The 23,673-nt window shown below is 50.1% G+C and overlaps 1 protein-coding gene across 2 annotated transcripts in view; it reads right to left on the reverse strand.

Annotated features, from left to right (window-relative positions):
* Positions 1-23,673, reverse strand: part of Cdh4 (cadherin 4) — a 495,273-nt gene that overhangs the window by 367,200 nt on the left and 104,400 nt on the right. The gene's annotated exons all lie outside the window — the stretch shown is intronic.

Consider the following 23,673-nt stretch of genomic DNA (forward strand, 5'->3'; position numbering starts at 1 on the left):
TAGTGTCTAACCTCAGAAATAGATGCGACTTTAGAGCCTGGGCCTGTTGGGTCCAAGTCACTTTCCCTGTAGAGTGCCAGGGCTTGTAGTGACTGGGTAGGAGGAGACAGCTACAAGTGACATGGCAGAAGGGATCTCCAAGGTGGTGCTGAAAGGAGGGAGGAGTTAGAGGGATGATTTGTCAGCTGAGCTAGGAAGGATGGAAGGGCTGATCAGGCCCTGCCTGCATGGATATCCCTGGCCTAGGGAACAGCACATGCCAAGCCCTGGGGCAGGACTGGGAGAGGTGAGTTGGGGTAAGACTTGGGAGCACAGAGGCAGGCAGGGCGGCACCTGCAGAGTGCCAGGCTAGAAGAGCTTCAGAGACCTGGGCTTGTGTGTCCACAGTACCAGGAGCCGGCTCCGGGCCAAGAGGCACTCACTTCACACCACCAGGGCAGCTGGCTTTCTCAAAACCCTGTTCATGACATCTGTGGGCATGTTCGAAAGATTAGGGACCTACTCGCCCCTCTGGTGATCCCAGGGAATACACAGACTTCTGGGAAAGTCAAACCCATGTGAAAAAGAAGACTTACCAGTCATCCCAGTAGGGCAAGAAAGACAAAGACACCTGAGTTACAGGAGACCCTCACAGAGTCAGAAGACAGTAAGCTCCCTATGGAACTGACTGTAACAAGGCCTTGTCCCAGGCTGAGAGTTGTGGACCCTGCCCTGCTCTGCTCAGAACCTTTGAGTCTGGTTTTCCATCTAGTGTGACCTCACTCTTCTGTGGAACTTGCTGTGAACCCGAAATGCAGGTGAGTTGGTCAGCAGCCCAGAGCCAACGACCCCACGGAGGCCATTGATCTCCATGGTGATCCGTAGCCCCGAGGGGGAGCCTCAGATATTGTCCTCTAGGTTGTACTCTCCTCCTGCACCCCCAGGAGGTCCAAAGGTCCTTCTGCCTTCTGGCTGCTTATCTGGAGCAACAAACGCTGCTCTGGGGGACCTCAGTGTTCTGTGACATGAATGTTGTCTGCAGAGATCACCTGTGCCCAGCAGATCACAGTTGTCACCAATTCCCAGCTCTGTGTCCTCAGAAGGAAAACCCCATTGTCCCCACCACCTGTGAGGGTGGGGGCAGCTGCAGGCGACAGTGTCTGTGTGCCTGGAGGAAAAGTGGAAGTTGAACTAGGGGTTCCACCTGTCTCGCACCACTATGGAACCTAAATTATGAATAACCCACAGAGTCACTGCTGAGAGGTGCAGGATAACCCCAGGAAGGAAGCCAGCAGGGGAGAGAGACAGGAGCGTGACAGGTGGGCGGCCAAGAAACCTGCTAAACTTCACCTGGGTCCTTGGCAAGCTGCTGGCCAGGACTCATCAGCGGCAGCTTAGCCCGGAGTCCTCTGCTTGCTGTCACACTCAGGAGAGCCCAGCGCGACAGAGAAGGAGGTGGGCTGGGACTGGAAATTAAGTGTCCTCTGTGCCACTTAAGCCTTTATGAAGTTCGCTAATGTGCTTAAATGAACGCGAGGCAGGTACCTGCTCCCAGGACCTGAGCCATGGAAGCAATTTGCGGCGTAGCTCCTGCTGCTTAAGACTCCCAGAAGCTCCCACTCCTCCCCAGAGGAGAGCCAGGTTACAGGGATGCCTCCGCTGAAGCAGCCTAGCTGGGGCCTTGCCATGCGCTGCAAACGGCAATCTATCTCATAAATGGATCAGAATGGTCTACAAATTACCCACGTTGGTCCCTGGAGGTGTCTTTAACTGGGGGCTTAGCATTGCAAATGAATTCTCCTATGGATGTATTATTCTCTCAAATAGCCAAGAGAGGGGACTAGCTTGTACAATGTCTTCACAGAGCCTGGCTAAATTAGATCATGCAGAATCTAATGAGGCTCACTCAGAGAAACTAAACAGGTAGGAGCGGCAGGCCAGCCCTGACCTGGGCCACCATCCAAGAGGAAGGCTCCCAGGTGAGTCAGTTCTAGGCACTACTGGCTGGTGTGATCTTTGACACCTGGGAGGTGGAAGTAACCATGGATACCAGCATCAGCCACTGGGCAGAATTCTTGGAGAGACATTTGTTCTAGCAGGTGTTTAGACCTGTGGGCCACACGTGTATCAGGGTAGCTAGGATGATGGGCTGTTCTAGTTTGATTTCCGTGGCTGTGATCAAAACATCAGGACAAAAAGCCACTTAGGGGAGAAAGGTCTTATTCAGCTTAACATTGCATGTATTGTCATCACTGAAGGAAGTCAGGGCGGGAACTCAAGCAGCTGGTCATGTCATGCCCAGTCAAGAGCAGAGAGATATGAATACTCAGCGGGCCTGCTTGCTTGATCTCGGTTAGCTTTTTTATGCTACTTTGAGATTCCCCTACCTAGGGAATAGTGCAGCCCACAGTGGGCTGGTCTTCCCACATCAATTAGCAACCAAGACAACCCCCCCTAGACATATCCACAGGCCAACTCGATTTAGAGAGCTCTTCATTAAGACTCTCTTCCCAGGTGAATCAGGTCATAACTGTTAAGTCAACAGTTCAAATTAGCAAGCATGGCAGCCTGGCCTCACTATAGACCACGCTCTGCCGCAATATGATCACTCATTGTTAGACGGTAGACCAGTTTTCTACTGAATACAACACTTCTGATGGGTCACTACAGTGATCCTGGTGGTGGTGGCCGGCGGAGGGGGCGGCAGGAGAGGCACTGTCAGGACGGTGGTGGTTTAGATAGGCTGGGACTTGACTCAACAAGCCGGGCTCTGTGAGGCTTACAGCTCACCCACTGGGGAACCCTTCCCACAAACAGGCCTTTCCACACACATTAGCGTCAAGGAACCCAAGCCATTCATGAGAATGGGGTCTCCAGGTGCACAGCAGCTACCCCAGGGCTCTCTGTAGCCCCATAAGCTGTCTCACACACAGCCTTTCTTCCCTTTCTCCCCGGAGTCCTCCACCCCAGGTCTCCACACACGGGCTTCGTGCACAAACAGCCGCAGTTTGCATCTTAGTGTGAACTGAAGTGATTTTCAAGAGAGATCTTGACATTCCCAATCAGAATTCCAGCAGGTTTTATTTTCTAAAATTGACAAGAGGATTCTTGAAATGTATGTGGAAATGGAACCAGCCCTAGAAGAGCCAAAGTGATCTTGAAAAGGAAGCCATAGGATGGTGCACACCAGGTGGTCCCGAACCTCCCCAAGGGAGGGACATGCAGACAGGAGGCGCATCCAGTGGAAGGCACCCAGAACAATGTGTGGAATGAGGTGACCAGAGGCCAGCCTATGGGTAGACACGGATTTCCTAACAAACAGGGCCTCAATAATTTCCCGCCCACACGGTGAATGAAGAGACAACAGAACGCGGCTTTAGTTCACGCCACGCACCAGACAGAACACAAACCCTGGGTCTCTGTCTGCAGCTGTGATGCATGGGGTGGGGAATGGAGAAAAAGGGCCGTGACCTTGTAGTGTGACAGAGTGTCCTCAATAAGAGCACAGAAAGCACGGAGCATGGAAAAAACTGGATATGGAGTCTATTCAAGTTAGGACTTCCACTCTTTAATAGTCCTAAGAAGATACCAAGACAAAATACAGATGAAAGAAAAAACCTAGAGAAAAATCTGAAAGCAGATTCATGCATCCTCTCTCTTTCTCCCCTTCTAAATATCTATTTATTACTCGTCTATTTGTTTTATCTACGTGTGTGTGTGTGTCTGGGGCAGCATCTGATTTTCAGAACACTATTAAAATGAACATTCACCGTTAATATTTATTGTTTTATTGTTTATGGTCTCATGTGATGCAGCGTGGCCTCATAGTTACCATGTTGCTGAAACTGGCCTTGAACTTCTGATCCTGCTTCTCCCTTCCAAGGGCTGGGATCATATGTGGGTACCATGACCAGCTCCTGATATGCTTCTGTGGTCACTTCTGTTGTTGATTAAGTCCACATGCAACAGCCAGACAGGGGACAGCTGCAACTACACCCTGGTGGGGCAGAGGTAGCGCCTGTCCCTTGGGAAGGAGGGCAGGAGACATTTGTCACGGAGGGGCAGGATACTCTCATTCCAGGGGCTGCCTGAGGCATAGGGTTTGCTGGCGCACAGATGCCCCAGCTTCCTTCTGTTTCTTAACCCGTGGGAAATAAAAAACGCACTTTTAGCTAAATGAGACCCGAGGAGCATTCGGGAGGAGCGTTATGAATTATATGTAGACCACCAAATAAAATTCAATTTTCAGGTAATGTGAGGGTGTAATGCAGAGGGAGCGGCTACTTTGCATATCGCAGGAGACAGCGGGTAATAAGGCAGGAGGCAGGACCGACGGCTGATCTGTTGCTGGCGAGACTGGGATTGTTTCTCTCCTCCCTCCTCTAATCGCACCATTGCAGTGTTGATTCAGAACACGGCAGCCCATGAAAAATGTCACCGTTCTGCCTACGGTGCGCATCTGCTGGCAATTGCAGCGCGCGGCCCTGCACAGAAAGGGTGATAAGGCGCTCCATCCCGCCATGCTCAGCAGGTTCCCATTTCCTGCTGCAATTACACATCAAACTGTTTTAGCTTCACGGGGCCCTGGCTCTATAAATGGCCTGAGGCAGAGAGCCGCCAGGCAGAGAAGCTGCTTCAAAGCAGAGTGAGGCTCAGGTATGAGGTGGGGTGTGAAGAGCCAAGTCAAGCCCCTGGCTCTGCAGGCACGCCCCCAGGCAGCAGAGCCTAAAGATGTGCCCCAGAAACCACTCTCTACTTATCTTTGATTCATGCAATTAGCAGAGGGCTTCCTGAAAGGGAAGGTGGTTAAGAAACAATCAAAGGCGCTGCAGAAGCAGGCACGTGAGCAGAGGGCATTCTTGGGAGCCCTAGAGAGCCAAGGTCTTGACTTTGGAAACCTGCTGGCTCCTGATGTCCACGTCCAGGGTCTGTCCGTCAGTCATCTCCAGGTGAGCAGCACGGTTTCAGGCCACGTGATATTCAGAAAGCCTGAGTTTCTGGGGTTTTCCCCAAGGATCCTCTTACTTAGATCCAGACAGGATCAGAGGAAGTTAGAGGCACAACCTCTGGAAAATTCTGCCCATCTTTTATTCATCCATCTACCCACCTACCATTTATACAGCCATTCATTTATTCGTCTACACTAGACCTATGTATTTTTCTGCTCCTCCATCATCCATCTATCCAGTTACCACCTATCCACTCGCCCACTTATCTACGCCCATCCATTGAGCTATCATCCATCTATTTGTTTAAATAGCCACCCACTGTTCATCCATTTATTCGTCCATCCATCCAACTACTCACCATTGATCTATCAACTATCTATATCTGTTTAAACATCTACCCACTGTCTGTCTGTCCGTCCACACATTATCTATCTATCCATCCATCCATCCATCCATCTACCCATTTATTGATCTATCAACTATCTATATCTATTTGTTTCAACATTCACCCACTGTCTGTCTATCCATTATCCACCCATCTATCCATTCATCCATCCACCCATTTATTGATCTATCAACTATCTATATTTATTTATTTTAACATTCACCCACTGTCTGTCCATCCGTCCATCCACTATCCATCCATCTATCCATTTCATCCATCCATCCATCTACCCATCTATTGATCTATCAACTATCTATATCTGTTTAAACATCTACCCACTGTTTGTCTGTCCGTCCATACATTATCTATCCATCCATCCATCCATCCATCCACCCATCCATCCATCCATCCATCCATCTACCCATTTATTGATCTGTCAACTATCTATATCTATTTGTTTTAACATTCACCCACTGTCTGTCCATCCATTATCTACCCATCTATCCATTCATCCATCCATCCACCCATTTATTGATCTATCAACTATCTATATTTATTTGTTTTAACATTCACCCACTGTCTGTCCATCCATTCATCCATTATCCATCCATCCTTTCATCCATCCATCCATGTATTGATCCACCATTCATCCAACCTTCTGTTTCTCCCCTACCCACTTATTCACCTATCAAACAGATACCTGCTACCACTCTATGCCTTCCCCCAGCCTCTCGGCATTGCTTCTTCCTTGGTGTCTCCAGCTCTCCTGCACAGAGGACATGGAGCCTGGCACTCAGCAGTGACCAAGGAAAGTGTTACACAACCACTGTCCCTTCACTGCTGTTGTGTCTCCTTAAGTCCTGGCTGCTTGGGTGTTTTCCGGTGCTTACAAGGCCTTTTGCCCTGTTCCTTTCCCCGTTCCCTTCCTCTGTAACATAAGCTCTGCTTTTGGGTGACAGTCTGATCTCAGCTACTCTGCTACATTGGAATTGAATTTGCTGCTAATATGGAGATGAGCTGCCCGCAGGGCAGGGTGCTACTAGGAGAGAAATAGATAATGACCGACCGGGCATGAAATGGGGGTCTGAAGTCGGCATTCCGGGCAGGGCACAGAGAAGGATGGCATGGCCTAGAGGCTCCAAACACCGGATCCTGGGGAGGACACTCGACGGAACAGTATGATGACACAGAGAGGACACGTGATGGGGAGCAACGAGAGACGTGACTGGATGGGATGGCAACCGTCAGGTGGACCAAGCCAACCAGCAAACTCATTTCAGTTAGGAGCCTGCCTCAGGTAACAGATGTGGTGTCAAGGCTTATCCAACTGCCCAAAGACCCAGGAGAAAAATTGCTGATACCTCTGGCTTATTCGGTCTGCAAATGTCAAAGAGGCCTGCGGAGAAACAAGCTAGGGAGGCACACCGGGGAAGTGACACGAGGCAGGACTCGGCAGGATGGAGTCAGGCGCCCAGCACAGTGCAGTGCAAAGATTCCCCGCAATCCGAGTGCAGACCCTGCCGCCTGTCAACTCGGAGTACGTGTCAGGAAGAGATGCAGCGGGCTTCTGCATGGCTTTTAATTTCTTGTTTCAAAGACACTGGCTCAGAAAATGCTTACTTCCTGATTTTCCTTCCTCCTAATTAGACTCGGAGAGTCTGTCACACAGAGTGCTCATTTCAGTCACAAATGAGTGGCATGAACATTATTAACAAAAATCCTCACCTGCCTGGAACACACAGCCCAGGACCACACAGACTTGCACAAGCCCATGGACAAGCATACTTGTATTTTGAAGTACTCAACACAGAAGCACACGGCACATGCATACACATTGTCCTTCTCAGGCAGTTCAGCCTGGGGTGTCTGCCAGAAGCCTCACACGTGTGTCTCGATTCAAGCCTTCCTCTGCCTTTGAATGAGTCAGTTTCCAAAGTCACCTCTGAGGATTAGGCAAGGCAATACTGCGATCTAGAAAAGCTGGGGATGGCCAAACTTGCATCCATAATTGCATTCTCAATGAGAATTTTGCAGAGAAACTGTACGTATCCCTGACACCTACTGCAGTCACGCCGGTGACAGGAACGTGATCAGCAGATGACACCAATTGTTCACAGCTAAAACTTGCAGCTGAGAAAGAGGTAGGATCCACACAGAGACACAGGGGCCACTACCACCCTATACGCCCCTAAGATGCAGATGCCATCTGATGAGGGTGGAGATGTGCCACAGCTCCTATAATCTCAGGCATGTCAGGGCATAGACAATGTCTCATCTTTGATTCATTAGATGGTTTAATTTGACAAACAAAGTTCCCACCCATGAGATTACAACACTTAGCTTTGTCAAAGAATGAGATCAGTCCTTTTGTTGTCAGAGTTAAAAGAACACATGAACATAAAATTGGAAACTTTCTTTCTTCTTTTTCCCTCCTGAGACAAGGTTTCTCTGTGTAAGAGTCCTGGCTGTCCTGGAACTTGCTCTGTAGACCAGGCGGGCCTCAGACCCACTGAGATCCGCCTGCCTCTGTCTCCCAAGTACTGGGATTAAAAGCATGTGCCACCACTGCCCCGCGAACTTGGAAATGGTCATTAAACACAGCACCTCCCTCTGCAGTCTTCTACTTCCGTGGTTGCTTTCTTCATAAAACTAATTCCTTTCCATTGGTCTTTACCTGCGGACAGTTTGTTAGCCACAAGTGTGGCTCCCAGCAGCCTCCCTTGAAGGGAAGCCATCAGCCTTTCCTGGCTTGTGCTAGACCCTGATTTATTACTGGAGGTTGATGAAGCCACTCTCAGTTTTCAGGGTGGTCTCGGGCTTTGGTGCACCCGTGAGGGATTATCCTGCTGTAAGTCCGGTTGGTAAGCACAATGTATTCTTAGCAAGAGAGCCTGGACCAGGCTACTGAAGCTTCTGGCTTCTCTCATCCCTATCAGAACTAGAAGCCATACTCGTATGTCTCAAGGCTAATAGGGCAATAGTTACGGCTTCCTTCTCTGGATGCTCCTCTGACGGACTGGCTATGCCTCAAAGGACTCTCCGAACCTTGTCTCCATCTGGCTGCCGTGTCCAGGATGCCACCTCTATTATCTCTGCCAGGCTTATACCCAACTGTCTTGCATGCGGTAGCTTTAGGCTTGTGGTACTGTCCACTTGTATCTCCCAACTCCTGCTCCAGAGCCCTGCATGGTGAGAGCGAGTCCCAGCAGCCATGGATGGTGGTTCACAGGCTAGGAGTGTCCTCAGCTAGGAAGTCAACTCCACACAGAGGCCCAGCACAGCACTGAACACACAGAACAGGAACAGCTTTGTGTTCCCAAGCAGAGCGACACAGAGGGACAGATGTGACCACAGCCTTGGCCCAACAGATCTGGGCTCTGCAGACTCTTCTTGGAATAGATCTGAAGCCTGAGTGGGAAGTCAGGTCTGGCCTTCCTGATTGCCCAAGGGTGAAGTTGTAAGGCACCTCCTGCAAAGAGGGCCTGGGTCAAATTTAAAACATTCAGGACAAGGTTACACATGGCTGGTGTCATTCCTGTCCTCAAGTATTCTTGATCATTGTGCTGTGTCATAACGAGGAAAAGGTCTGATTTTGGTGGCTGTGGGGATTGCAGGGGGTAAGAAGAAAGAGGAGCCTTGGGCTATGTCAGGGCAGTTCTGCTTTGACCCTAGAGAGCGGAGTCTGGGGTTTGAGAAATAACTGACAGCTCACAGATGACAACCAGTGGGTGGGGAGACGGCCTCTGACTTTCCTAATACCTGAAATCTCCAGAAAAAGTGTGCACACCAAACTTAGTGCCTGGACAGAGCTTGATGCCCCACTTCTGGCGTGACCTGCATCCTGAGGCCTCTTTGCCCCTTTCAGCGGTGACGCTCTTCTGTCCCAAAAGTGAACCAGTCCCTTGCCCACTGCTTGACACCCTGATTCCCAGAGCATCTGCGGAGTATTTACCACACATGAAAGACCACATGTAATGCCCTGCTCTTCTATGAGATACTCATTCTCTGACAGCATGCTCCGTGTTTCATAACTCAGGTCTTGATGAAAGGCTGTGTGGACACACCTGTCCTCTCTCTCTCTCTCTCTCTCTCTCTCTCTCTCTCTGTGTGTGTGTGTGTGTGTGTGTGTGTGTGTGTGTGAGTTTGAAAGAAAATGTCCCTCAAAGGGAGTGGCACCATTAGGAGGTGTGGCCTTGCTGGAGGAAATGTGTCACCGTGGGGGCGGGCTTTGAGGTCTCCTTTGCTCAAGCTTTGCTCAGTGTGACCCTCAGACCACTTCCTGTTGCCTGCAAGATGCGGGCCTCTCAGCTACTTCTCCAGCACCCCTCTGCTATCGTGCTGTCATGTCCCGCCATGATGATAATGGACTGACCCTCTGAAATTGCAGGCTGCCACCTCAGCTAAATGTTTTCCTTTACTAGAGCTGCCGTGGCCCTGGTGTCTTCCTCACAGCACCAGAAACCCTAATACAGCGTGTGTGCTCACAGAGACAGGGGTACAGAGTGCCCTGGGGTTGCTGCTCTGGATTCTGTGAGTGTCCCCCTAAGGTGTGACAGCCCCAGTCCTGTTCTCACTGTCACACTAGCCCCTCCCCCCAGGGGAGTGTCATCATCCCTCTGTCCTTCATGATGTTGGGCTTTGGGAACACCTACTATTACCTGTTTAGAATGGGGTTCTGTCTATGTGAGGGCACGTGTTTCTGTCAGGATGGAGGGTGTGTCTGGGTCGCCACAAATGTGCAGACATTTTTCCAGAAAAATGGAGCTAATTTACAGCCTGAATAGATATCGATGTATAACGCATCCTGGTGAGAGCAGAGTTGGGTACGTTAACAGTTGGTCATCAGCAGCGAGGCGGGGGATGTGCTCCAGAGGCCAAGTCCAGCACCTGCCACGCTCGTGCCCACCAGTGGTATTTTAAGAGACAGAGTTGGTGCTTAAGCTTGAGTCCCTCTGCTTATAACTGGCTCTAGGTGGAAGAGGAAACTCCAATGTGTTTGCCGGAGGCAGGAGAAAAGGGAGGAGGGGAAGAAAGGGGTTGGAAGAAGAAGAGGGAAACAGGGAAGAAATAAGGAAGGAAGGGAGAAAGGAGGAATAATGGAGAAAGGGCAGAGAAGGAAGGGGAAGAAAGAGAAAGAGATGGAGGTAGAAAGAGAGGAGGGGATGGACCCAGAGACAAGGCTCTGGAGGTATGGGCTGCAAGTCTTCCTGGGCCTTTTCCTGAAGGAGGGACTAGGATCTGCTTGTCCACAGTGCCCAAGTCAGCTCTGCCACCTTGCTGTCCCACTGAACAGCAGATCGGGGCTCATGCCCACAGTCAGCTCTGCCACTGCACTGTCTCCCAGTCTGGGTTTCCACTGGTCTCCCCAGTTCCACCTTGCCCTTTGTTGTCCATGCCTGAGACTGACGCCATTCTAAATTCAGTCATACAAGATGACCCCAAAGTTAGTCACCCAATGGTGATGTACTAAGGACCGTGTTGGAAAGCTACACTCCCCATGTCCATGACAGCATGGAATGGAGAGGAACAGTGGCAAGAACACGGAAGCAGTGAAATCAGAGATCGCATCAGTCTCAGAGCCAGGGTGGAGTTGGGAGGATGGACAGACGTACAAGTTGTTGGGTAGACGGATGGATGAATGGGTCACTCGGTGGATGGACGGATTGAGGAATATGTAAGTAGTCAGATGTGTGGATGAGTGAGTAGATAGGTGGATGAACGGTGGGCAAATGATTGGGTAGATAGAGAGGTGGATTGGTGAATGGATGGGCAGATGGATACAAGGACAGGGAGTGGACGAATCATTGAGTAGACGGAGTGGTAAATGAATTAGTGGGTAGGTGGATGGATGGACAGATGGACATGTGGCTGAACATACTGGTTAATGGATAATTAGATGCTGTATAAAATGGATGGGTGAGTAGGTGTGCGTGAGTGGGTGGGCGGATGGGTGGTGAGTGGATGGATAGGTAGGTGGATATATGCATGGGTGAGTGAGTGGGTGGATAGGGAGGTAGAGGGACTGGCAGACTGATGAGAAGGTATGTGGGGGGATGAATGGATGGGTGGATCAGTGGGTGAGTAGAGGAAGAGAGATGGACAGGTGGTAGGTGCATGATAGATGGGTGGGTGGGTATGTAGATAGATGCATGGGTGAGTGGGTAGACGGATTGATGGGTAGGTGGGTGAGGGGGTGGATGAATTGATGGGTAGGAAGATAGCTGGGTAGACGAATTCAGATATTCTTCTAATAGCTCACAGGAAAGGCATTGTGTGAAAGGCATTGTGTTTCCAGGCATCTCTACAATGCTAACCTGTCCTACCTGAGTTAGTGAACCAGTGGCTATAATGACCAGTCTTGACTGAATCTCCCGTCTTTGCCCCTCTCTGAGATGCACACCCTCAAGTCAGTTGGCTTCTGCGAGGCACCTCACTCTCTAGAGAACATTTGGAGATGTCAGACCCAGGGGCTGGCGCTCTGCAAATCATTCACACTTTGACTATTCTGAGCAACTTGTGTTTCTGTCTCTCTTTGTCACTGCCGCAGTGGGAATACCAGAATACCTCAGATATTCTCTTGTTCCCGGAGCCTGCAGGATTAATGACCCAAAGCTTCTAAGCAATGCTTGGCCGTGCTGATCTCATGCACTGCGTCTGTCACCCCTCGTCTGCCTTGGCAGAGCTTCTCATCTGCGGGCACAGATGAAGCACCAGCCTGGTACCAAGGAGGCACAGATTCAGTGAAGCCCTGATTCTCTAGTGTGCTCACCTCTCCAGAGGGACATCACTGGTTTCAGTTCCCTACGGGGAGGGACGGACCCCTGCTCTCAGAGTGTGGTAGGATGTCGCTTCTCCCTCAATCCCCGTTGCCTAGACACCAAACCTCATGCTGGTAGCAGGCAGGGGAGGGCTCAAGACAGCAGTACTGCTCTTGTAGTAAGACAACGATGTCTCGCAGTTACTACACAAAGTGTCCCAAGCCATGTGATGGTGGCATAGGGCCTGTGTGTATGAGCAAACTCAGTCTGGGCTCAGAAGACAAACAAACCCGAGCACACCGACCCTACCTCCCCCCCCCCCCCCCCCACCCCGGCACGTTCCTGCACGACAGGCTTCAGAATCCCAGATGCCACACATGTGTGAAGGACCCAACAGTAGACCATGGAGGCAGGAAAAAATGAATCCACAGGAGTGGGGAAACCTGCCTAGGGCTGGTACCATGGAAAGCATGCATGCATGTGGTTTCCGTGCCTCAGCAGGTCTCCTTAGCCTGGAACCATGCAGCTTGGATCCAAGAAGACACGGACACTAATAAATTCAGAAAGTAAGAGGATGGCTCTGCACAAAGGGACAAAAAACCAAATAAACAAACAGATCCAACCTCTGACGTCCCAGTGTGGAGTGTCCACCACTTCCCAACATGAGTCTATTCCTAGCAATGTCCCTAGGAGAGACAGTTCTACTGCTACCTCCCAGTGTAGGAAAACATTTTTCCAATTGTTCTGCCCTAAATCCCAGCCTATCACAGAAGAAAGGGCAGGGACCTTGAGGTGGGAGAGGACCCTGGGCTACTTGGCTGTCACTGAACTCTTCCCCACCACACACAGGCTGAAGAAGACACTGGCTGTCACTGAACTCTTCCCCACCACACACAGGCTGAAGAAGACACTGGAAGACTGGATTACTGTTCTGCTTTCAGCCACTCAGGATCCTGAACTGTCCCAACAAAATGAACTTGGAACCTCTGAAAACAGTGGGCAAGTCTTTCCCAGGAATGAAGATCATGAAGGCTTTGATCCATACCAAGAAGCTGGATTTAGGTGACAAGTAGCATTTGAGTCTGTAGGGGTGTGTGTGTGTGTGTGTGTGTGTGTGTGAGAGAGAGAGAGAGAGAGAGAGAGAGACAGAGAGAGAGACACAGAGAGAGAGACACAGAGACACAGAGACAGACAGAGAGAGAGAGAGAGACAGAGACAGAGAGAGGAGTCTATGCATGTGCGTGCCTGTGTGTGTATGAATGTGTTTGTGTGTGTGCCTGTTTGAGTGTGTAAGAGTGTGTGCATGTGTTCATGAGCACAGTCAGTGTGGGAGAAGACTATGTTATAGGAAGTGGGAATTTGACTCGCAGGAAAGCTAGGCAGAGTTCAGCCCTATGCCTTTAAGCAGCAAAAGGCTTTATCCCCTGAACCACAGGCAGAAAGAGATGCTTTGGGTACCTAAGTTTCCATCCCAGAAAGACAAACACCCATCTAAGGGAGGCTTTGGTCCATGTGCAACAGCACAAGGAGAGGAAGGCAGCCTTCCCTCTGCTGCATCATCCCAGAAAACAAAATGTCGAGAAAGGACTCTGGGCAATTTGGCTACACAAACACAAGTGTTCCAGCTTGCCCAAGGCATCTCCTGCCTCCTCTCCCTTCCCGTGCACCTGTGTCAGGATAACCAGAGCTCTGGAGTCAGGTGCTGGGGTCACAATGCAGACACAGACCCTTGGGGCTGATGCGAATGGAATGGGAGCAGGGCACATCCACTGCCACTGGAGGTGCCAGGAATAGTGAGAAGTGTGGAATCTATCTGATGCTCTGAAATCCCGTGTGCTGAGAGAATGGAAGGTGTGAGGATCCAAGCAATTAACCCCCCTTCCCAGAGAAGCACCGCTGCTGTTCAGGACTTGGACAGCTGTCCTTGCTTTGGGGAGCGGGCTCAATCGGGCACAGCAGAGAAGAGGCACACACACAAGGATGGCACAAGGATGCTTCTTCCTGAGGGATGCAGTGCCCAGCCCCACCCTTGTCACAGCCTCAGCCCCTGCCCCTGGGAGTCTGAGCTGCACTCTGTGGCCAACAGTATGTGAAAGGATGGCGGCGGGGGGGGGGGGGGGAATGTGAGCTTTTCATTAGCACTTAACTGAGGCTGTCAGTCACCTAATTGCTTCAATAAAATACAATTAATTAAGAATAACATGTGGAGCCACTCACACAAGCTGCAGAGTGCACGCGGCAACCTCTGGATTTTTGTTTTTTTCTTCTTCTTTTGATGAGCAGCGCCCTGTCAAACACTGGGGTTGAAGTCAAAAAAGGGAGATCCAGCAGTTCCTCCTGCCAGCCACATCAAGTTTCCCTTGGCCCTTTTCATGTCTGTTATCTTCCATGAAGACTGAGTTTCTGGAGGAGTCTGGGAACAAACAGGGATGTCTGGGGAGTTTGGACCAGGAACTCTAACGGTACAGGCCATACAAGCGTACGGCTGTTTGGGGCACTGCAGAGTGAGGTACCCGAGGAGGAGCCAGAATGAGGGTGTGTGGTCTGACTTTCTCATGGGATTGTGTTGGGTTGTTGCCTTGACATATGGAGCGAGGGGCAGGAAGTGGTCATTGCAGAATGTTCTGTCCCCCAGAAAGCTGCCCATATACTTTGAAGAGTGAGGGTTACCCACAAGGAACAAAGTATCAGGGACTCAGTACACCCCCCAACCCCCACAGGGAACAGTAGTTACTCAGCAGGGAGGACTAGCCTCGGGTATGCATTTTACTACACTCCAAAACCCATCAAGCTAGAATGAGACCCAAAAGTTGCCAGTTCAAGAGAACTAGAGTGGTCGGGAGTGAGACACAGCCAGCTTGTTCCTGTTCCTCTGCATGTGCGCTCTCTCTCCTGTCTCTCTCTCTCTCTCTCTCTCTCTCTCTCTCTCTCTCTCTCTCTCTCGTGTGCACACGTGTGTGTGTGTGTGTGTGTGTTCTGTACTTCAAGCTTACTTCATGATCCAAGGTACTAACTCATCTCCAGCCATTCCTTCAGTGTTCCACATCTACTAAGGCAGGGAAGGTATGAGGGATTGAAGAAGAAAAAAAAAATAGAAAAAAAATCATTTTTGAAGAAGATCTGTCCAATATTTCTGCTTAATCGCAGTGGTCAGGGCTTGTCCACGGAACCATGCCCAGCGGTAAAGCAAGTCCAAGAAATGAGCCCTTGGTCTGACAGATAATTTCCCCCAAGAAGATCTGTGGGGCTGTAAGTGAGGAAGAGGGAGAGGGAGGGAAGGGAAGGAGAGAGAGAGAGAGAGAGAGAGAGAGAGAGAGAGAGAGAGAGAGAGAGAGAGAGAGAGAGACTCTCTCCTAGGGGCCAGTGCAGAAGCAGATGACCAGCTCTCTCTTGTGATCCGACTAACGGGTTTCAGGTCCAGTGGAGCCAGTGCTCCAAAGTGGGAACGCGATGTTGACATCGTGTCAGAGGACTCTCCCTTGCCTGCTCCAAACAGCACCCACACTATTGCCAGCTGGCCTCCCCGGCCTGCCTGTGGACAAGACTGTTAGGAAGTATGACACCATAAGTTCTTGAGAACCATGGCCAACCTTGAAGGGTCTGGGATGTGGAAGACTTGGGGCTCACCGTCCAGCACAATGAGCCCTTCCTCACAAGTGTGATACAGCCGCACCAGGAAGCCACGTGAAGAAGTCGGGGACAGCGCAGCACGTGGTGACCGAGAAGGAAGGACCACAGGCCTGGCTGACAAGATTGCTACCCTGAAAGCAATGGCTGGCACAGGGCCCAGGAAATGAGGAGCAGCCGTTGTGGGGGTCGTTAGGTCTGCAAGGCTGAATCAACAAAGACTAATGCTCTCACTCTGTCTTGTTCTACAAAGAAGGCCTGGGCAGAGATTCACAGAGACTCCAGATCAGCATCCGCTATGGACCCCGAGGTTCCTGGCCTCAGGGGCTAAGGCTGACTGAGGCTTCGGTACCTTGGGATTGAGTGGTAAGGAGAAGTCACCACCAGTTGCCTCACCAGGCCACTTCTCTGACAGGAAGAGTGATCACCAGGGACCCAGCTGCTACCCCCAGGCCTAAAGCACAGGATCAGGGCCTCCAGGACTTCTTCCTTCCTAGTAGCAGGATTGTCTTGGGCCTTCTGTTATGTTAATGGACACAACCCTGAGTGAGATAAACTTTTTTTTTCCCCTTGTAAATTGATGTCTCTGCCTTTTGTCACAGTAATGAAAAGCTAGCTAACCCCATGAATGGGCCTCATCTAATTAGTCTGGGCTTTCAGAGATAAAGATAAAACCCTACTCCAGAGAATATTCTCAGCAGCAGGCCTCGGCTCACACTGTGGAGTCCTTTCCTCCTGGCCTCTTCTAGCCACAGAGGCCAGTGCTCAGACCGCCAGGCCACCACAGCCTGCGCCTGGCTGTCTTTTCCACTGTCCTTCCCTTCAGGGACCCGTGTCCTGTGGGGATGCTTCCACAGAGAGCCCCAGCTAGTTCAGAGCTCACCTTGCTTCTATTACTCCTATGAGTGACATTGCTCCAAGACCAGGAAACACTGGCTTTTCTTCCTCTGCGCTCGGGCAAACAGTAGGCTCAGAATGTCTGTTACACACAAGCCTCACAGTCAGAAAGGGCGTCCCTCAAAACACAGGGACAGACCCCACAAATATCTGGAATGTTTGGAGGAATACTATCAGTCCTGAGATAACACACCACACAGGTGTACCCAGATGCTTGTTCAGTCCTAGCCTGGGAATTATGACCTACAGAAGAACTTAGGACACACAGGGTCTGAGGCAGGCTATGTGGGCAGCCTCTGCTGGAGAGATGGACATCAGCTGACCCTCGAAGATAGAAGGGGAGATGCTGAGAGGAAGGACACACCTTGGGGGACAGGGAGCTCATGGGTACGGGAAAGAACCTAGGAGAAAAAGACACTTGCAGAAGCCCTGCTTCCTTTGGGACCCTGACTCCCCAGGCAGCTGGGGGCGTGGCTCCACAATAGAGAGTTTGTTCCATCCCCAGAGCTTTGGAAAGTGACAATGACAACCACTAACTCACTGGAGGGTGAGAACAGCTGCCTCCTTTCCCCGCTATGTCACAGAACTCAGCTGTGGCGTGGCTCACAGGTGGTGACTGTGTTACTCTTAGAGGCCAAAGACCAATGTTCTTCTGAGACTGTAGGGGTACCATGTAACATCTCACACCTGAGATCACCATGGTGATGGTGATGTGGATGAGGGTGAGGGCTGATACCCTGCTGGGCGCAATACAGGCCCACTCCCAGGAAGAGGAATGCCCAGGCAGGGCTGGCCTGTCATGGCAGAAAAGGCAGGTGCCACAGACACTCACCAGGGGGCACTGTGGGATGCGGCTGGTGGAGTGGTCTCCGGCTCTTGAAAGCCAGGGTTTGAGTTCAGGCTCCAAACTGTGCAGTCTTGGTCATGTTCTTAACCTCTCTCCACCCAATGTTACTTAGTCTTGGATAGTGGCATCGTGTATACACGACTCTGAATGCTGTATGCGCCAATACTGAAACATCATTTAAGTCATTGTCCTTCCTATGACAAGGACCCAATAAATGCCTTTTTTTTTTTTTTTTTTTTTTTTTTTTTTTTTTTTTTTTTTTGCTACTGGTGGCATTGATGACCATAGTTACTGAACAATGACCTCTGATTTAGTCCAGGTCAATATGTTATGTGATCTCACTTCACTTTGCAAACATCTGGCTGGCCATGACTGCTGAGGGGATCTCTCAAGTCCTGGTCTACAACCCTGGACAACCTGCCTCTCACTTCACAGTTGGGCAGTCTTCATGTAAAGCCCGACTTGGTTGATGTATGTACTCAGCGAAATTGGCCAGCAAATGACCGTGCTGGGTAACGACCTCAGTTAGATTTAAAGTCAGTCAGTCTCACCTCAGAGTGGCCTCTCTAATCCTATCAGTCCCTGGGGTACCATGGAGATAACCCCGGGAGATGGTGGTCCACATTTCCTGCCCCTTGCTACCCCAGGTGAGTCCATGTGAGGGAGAGTGATGCCTCAGGCGTGAATGAGGGAAAGATGCCCTCCTCTCCTTCAGTCCTCTTTGCATAGGGCAGGCAGGGGAGTTGGCTTTGGGGGCATTGACAGCTGGGGAGCTGTTCCTGCCCCTTACCAGCTGTAGCCCTCGGGAGAGCGGGCCCCGCATTGCTCCTGGGCAACAGAGCTGGCCCTGGTAGTGTGGGTGCAGATGAGTTGGCCCCACCTCTTGCTGTTCATAGCATTGGGTGAGTTAGCCTGGGGAATACTGAAGAACTCACCCTGTTGTTGAGGATGAGGGAGAGCTGGTAGGCTGACCAACCCAGCTGCCACCCAGGCCCAGAGCCAGGGAGGGCTATGAACTGGCCCGCCCCAACATTCACCCCATTTATGAACTGCTGAAATATATGAAGGGGAAGTCCTGCAGACCCAAGCTGCAGGACCTCCATGACACAGGGCAACAACAGGATCTCCAAGAGGAGTCCCAGTGAGTGCCCAGCGTTGTTAACGTAGCAGAAGCCAGAGGCCTGGAGCCAGACCAGTGACTCGCTGCAGTGAACACTTAGTTCCGAGAAAAGATGTATGGACTAAATGACACACTGCGTGACCAAAGGACACACTGCATGGCTAAAGCACACACTGCGTGACCAAAGGACACACTGCATGGCTAAAAGACACACTGTGTGATGAAAGGACACACTGCGTGACCAAAGGACACACTGCGTGGCTTGCTCCAACACACTACAGCTTCCATGACAAGATTTTTTTCTTTTTAACTTTTATTTTAATTTTTTGGGAGGAAGGGATGTTGCAAGGGCAGAGGACAGATACAAAAGGACAGAGAGATGAGCAGGTTTAGGATGCATGATGTGAAATCCAAAAGAATCAATAAAGACTCAAAAGAATTATGAAGGACCCCAAGATTTGACTCTTATGAATTACAGCTAATGGTCTGGGTTATAGTTTCAACTTAGTAAATCTATTTAATACGTTACTAATATATTTCAACATAACTTTAAAATGATCACATGCAAATAAAATAATTTGTTAAAAAGGTGAGATTTCCTAGATGAAAAGTATAATTCACATAAAAACTCAATAAATGCGGAATAATAATAATAATGTAATACAGTGCTATCTCTGTGGTAGGGGCCCCTTTGAAGCAATAGTGAGCCCAGGATGCTGAGGTAATAGACATATTCTCCTACAAAGACATATCTAAATGGCTTTGTAAGAAATCAGAAAAACCAGGGGGCTAATCACTGACAGCCAGCAGGTGCCAGCATGGCTCTGCCCCCACATGGGCCCCTCTGTGACAAGGAGGATGCCCAGGAATGAGTCTCAGCCATGTCTTGGGGCACCAGTTACCCAAAGCCTCTTCCCCTGTAGCTCCTCCACATCCCTCCTCTGGTTATTACCGAGTGGAGTGATGGGTGGAGCCGGGACAAATGGAAGACTAATGCACTTGACATTTCCAAGAGCAGCGGGGTGCGGGGGGATGGAGGAGTGCCCTGTGAAATCAACACGCGGTATTGTGTTTCTGGTGGTAGCTGTAAGAAATTCTAAGGGTCTCGGGAAATGTCAGATTTAACAGCATGGGGAAATGTCTTCTGAGTTGGAAGATGAGAACTCGAGGGGGTTAGATTAACAACACGGCCCAACATTTTACCAAGTAATAGGACCATATTTCCCCTTTATGGGACGCTGCTCAGGGCGATATTTAATCTCCTGAGCTTAATGAACTTTTAAAACTACCCGAAGAATACTCAAGGCTGTGACAAGCCCTGTCATAAGATAAATCCAGCTGCACTTCAATGGACTGTATCATTTTTGTTATTAAAAAAGGTTAATTTTAATACTCAAGGAACTCACTTCTCTGGAAAATCATGCCAGGGTCTGGAACGTTCCGTCCTGGTGGCTCCTTGTGACAGTGCATACTGAGCAGAGGTGACAGTGTGGGAGGTACATCTGCTTTTAGAAGAATCTGGAAACGGACAGCAAAGCTCACCCGTGAGAAAAGCAAGCCAGGACCCGCTCATGCCCTGCTTTGGGAACAAGGTTGGGGTCTCATCCTGTCAGTGAGGCCAGCGAAGTTCAGGCTAATAAAGGCAAGGGGTATATTTGTCAAGACAAAGTAGCTTTGTCCTGTCCCAACCTACATGACACCCTTTCTGCTAAGTTCTGTGGGATTTCACACAACACCCTAGGTGTCTGTCCATGAGGCTCCAGACACATCTGAATTAGTTCATTTTCTCGCTGCTATTGACAAAAGCCCTGACAGACACAACTTGGGAAAGGAGGATCCAGGGTACAGTCCATCATGATGGGCAGTCGTGACAGCAGGGGCAGGAGGCAGATGATCACACTGTGCCCACAGTCAGAACAGAATACGACCAATGCTTGTGTTCAACCCCAGCCCAGGGAATGATGTCACCCGTAGTTAGGATGGGTAAAGATCTGACTCCATTACCCCAATCTAGAAACTTCCTCACAGACATGCCCAGAGATTTGTCTCCATGATGATTCTAGAACACGCCACGGTGACAGTCAGTATTAACCTTTTCAGTGGTCAAGAGGTCACCCCACTGTCATATGGGAAGTGATCTTCGGTCTTCATTGACCTCGATGACTTTATTGCATGGAGACACCAAGGGCCTTCTTCCTACCCTTCCTCACTGCTAGCTTCCCACAGAAGGCAGTGGTGGGAGGGTGCCAGGTAGAAAAGAATTCTGAGTCCTGCAGACCAGGGAAGCCTGACCCCTCTAGCTACTTTGTATCCCCAAGAGCATGCATCAGGAAAGCTGCCCAGTGCAGGGAACGTAATGAGGGACACTGTCCCCCTGGCTCTGATTTCAGTCCATCTACAGGACGGTCCTCCAAAAGAGGAGAGTCACGTCATCTGACAACTCTTGCACTTGCATTTCCACAGAAGGCAGATTAGGGGCCATTCCCATGCGCAATGAGGTATGTGGTTGATTAACACAATTCTCACTTTTAGAGAAAGGACTTCATTATATAACTGCTGGGTCCTTGTGCCCCAGAGAGAATTTTCTGGAAGTGTTGTATAGACGGTGTTGGGAAGGTGACATGTGCCCAGTTCTGAACAATGTCCCTCATACCAGCAAAGCCAGGCCACGGCCTTAGGGCAAAGTCACCCCAATCCTGTGAGGGAAGAGCCTTGGCTAGTGGTCACCAGTGAGGCCCAGTTGTGCCCAGCCATTCTCCTGCTCCAGGTGTTAGATTCAGCATGTTGGGAAAGTCCCCAGCTGGTACAGTCTAGCTCTGCCTGGCTCCAGGCCCTGGACACAGCCCATGTGCCCTCTTGTCCTCCGCATCCTGATTGTATAGATTTGTATAGATCACCACATGCTTGTGCTTTCTCGTTTGGCAGCTCAGAGACTGGGCACATCCCAGGAGTGCTTTCTAGAACATTCTTGGAGTGTCCAAATGCTCTCAATCTGGAAGGCAAGGAAAGATATTCAAATTGGCAAGAAAAAGTTCTTGTATATAGAGCCACGATGCAGATGGAGGAGCGTGCTGGGGCCTAGTCCTTCCTAAGAGCCACTGCTGACTTCTACCAACATTGCAGTAGCTAGGAGCACTTTAAATAAGCAGTTTTGTGCCGGGCGGTGGTGACGCATGCCTTTAATCCCAGCACTCGGGAGGCAGAGGTGGGTGAATCTTTGTGAGTTCGAGGCCAGCCTGAGCTAGTTCCAGGACAGGCACCAAAGCTACAGAGAAACCCTGTCTCGAAAAACCAATGATAATAATAATAATAATAAATGAATAAATAAGCAGTTTTGAACTACTGCATCATCTCAGAGAACTTGGTAAGTTGTGACTAAGAAAAGTCAGCGTTGAGCTAATGAGTTAGATTCGTTTCTCAAACTGGCATTCTGGGTGGATGGCTCTAGGGCTTGGAACTGGGGCAGTGTGTGTGTGTGTGTGTGTGTGTGTGTGTGTGTGTGCGCGCGCACGTGTGCGCACGTGTGGTGGGATGTTGAGCAGTATCCTTGGCCTCCCTGAACCTACTGGATGGCAGTGGTACCCAACATCCAGCCATAACAACCAGAAATGTCTCTAGATATGGCCATGTATGTAGGGCCCTGGAAAGAAACCTGAACCCATGTGAACACTGACATGCCTGCATCTTTCTTGATGCATCTGTCAATCAATTTACTGCCACATAATCTGAAGCATCTACCATGTGACAGGCACGAGGTGAGGCTGCAAGGTGCGGGTGTGAGCAGAAGGTTGTGGTCACATTGGCAAATGGACCCTGTAGCCTAGGTAACTAACACATCTGCGTGTCCTTCACGGAGCCTACGAGAGTTTGGCCAGGCCTGAGGTGGCGTGTGACAAGGCGCATACAGGACAGCCCTGCTGGTCATCAGGACAGCCCTGCTGTCATCAGGCAGGCCTGGAGCCCAGCGGTGGGAAGGGAGGAAACAGTCCCTGCTTCCTCCACCCCTGCAACTGTTCCCTGCTGCTGCGCAGCCACCACTGTGCTGGGGATGCCCAAGGACATCTGCCCACTTAAGGAAGAGCTATTTTCTTCTGCAGAAAACAAAAGCAAAAGCCAGTACCGAAGACCTTGACCAGCTTAACCCACGTCCAAACAGGAAAACAGCCGGCCGGTTCTTTGACTCAACACGCTCGGTTTTTAAAACACCTCTGGAGGGGATAACACTCAAATGTAATGATTTAACAGGAAGATTTAATGTCAAGGCTGTTTATACCAAAGTAATTTATAATTGTGACGAGCTAAAAGAAAGCAGCAAGCATTAGTTATGGTGGCCTGTGGCAAAGGGAGGCGTATGCTTTGGGTGTAGCTTGACTCCTCAAAATAGCTCCAGGGGAATGTTGTTACATGAAAAGAGCAGAATACAAGAATGTAAAGGGTGTATGTAAATCTGCACATGTGTGAGTGTGTGCACATGCATGTTGGTGTACACACACAAGCACATACACACACCATTACCACCACTACCGTAACCACCACCACCAATAACAACAGTGGCAAGTTGTCCAGGATGTACTGAAGGATCAAATTATAGAACCAGATTCAGTACAGACGTTAACAGGGCTGGGGGTGGCTCAGAGGATAACGCACTAGACAGGCAAACATGAGGACTGGGGTTTGGCTCCTCAGAGCCCAAATAGAAAACAGACAGCCACAGCAGCTTACCTAGAATCCCAGCGTATGGGAGGTAGAAATGGATAGGCCGGGCAGAGACTAGTCAGGTCGGCAAAGTCTGAGACCTGTGGTGGTTTGAACTCATGGCCCATAGGGGGCGGTTCTATCAGGAGTGGCACTATTACTCCACTATTGATAAAGTAGGCGCGGTCTTCTTGGAGAAGGTGTGTCATTGTGGGGGCAGGCTTTGAGGTATGCTCAAGCTATGCCCAGTAGACAGTTCACTTCCTGTTGTCTGTGGATCAAGCTGTAGAACTTTCAGTTCCTTCTCCAGCACTATGTTTGCCTGCATGCTACCATGTTTCCCACCATGATGATAAGGGACTGAACCTCTGACCTGTAAGCTACCCCAACCAAATGTTTTCCTTTATAAGAACTGC

Source organism: Myodes glareolus, chromosome 10, assembly GCF_982192425.1.
Source record: "Myodes glareolus chromosome 10, mMyoGla1.1, whole genome shotgun sequence".
In the NCBI taxonomy this organism is placed as follows: domain Eukaryota; kingdom Metazoa; phylum Chordata; class Mammalia; order Rodentia; family Cricetidae; genus Myodes; species Myodes glareolus.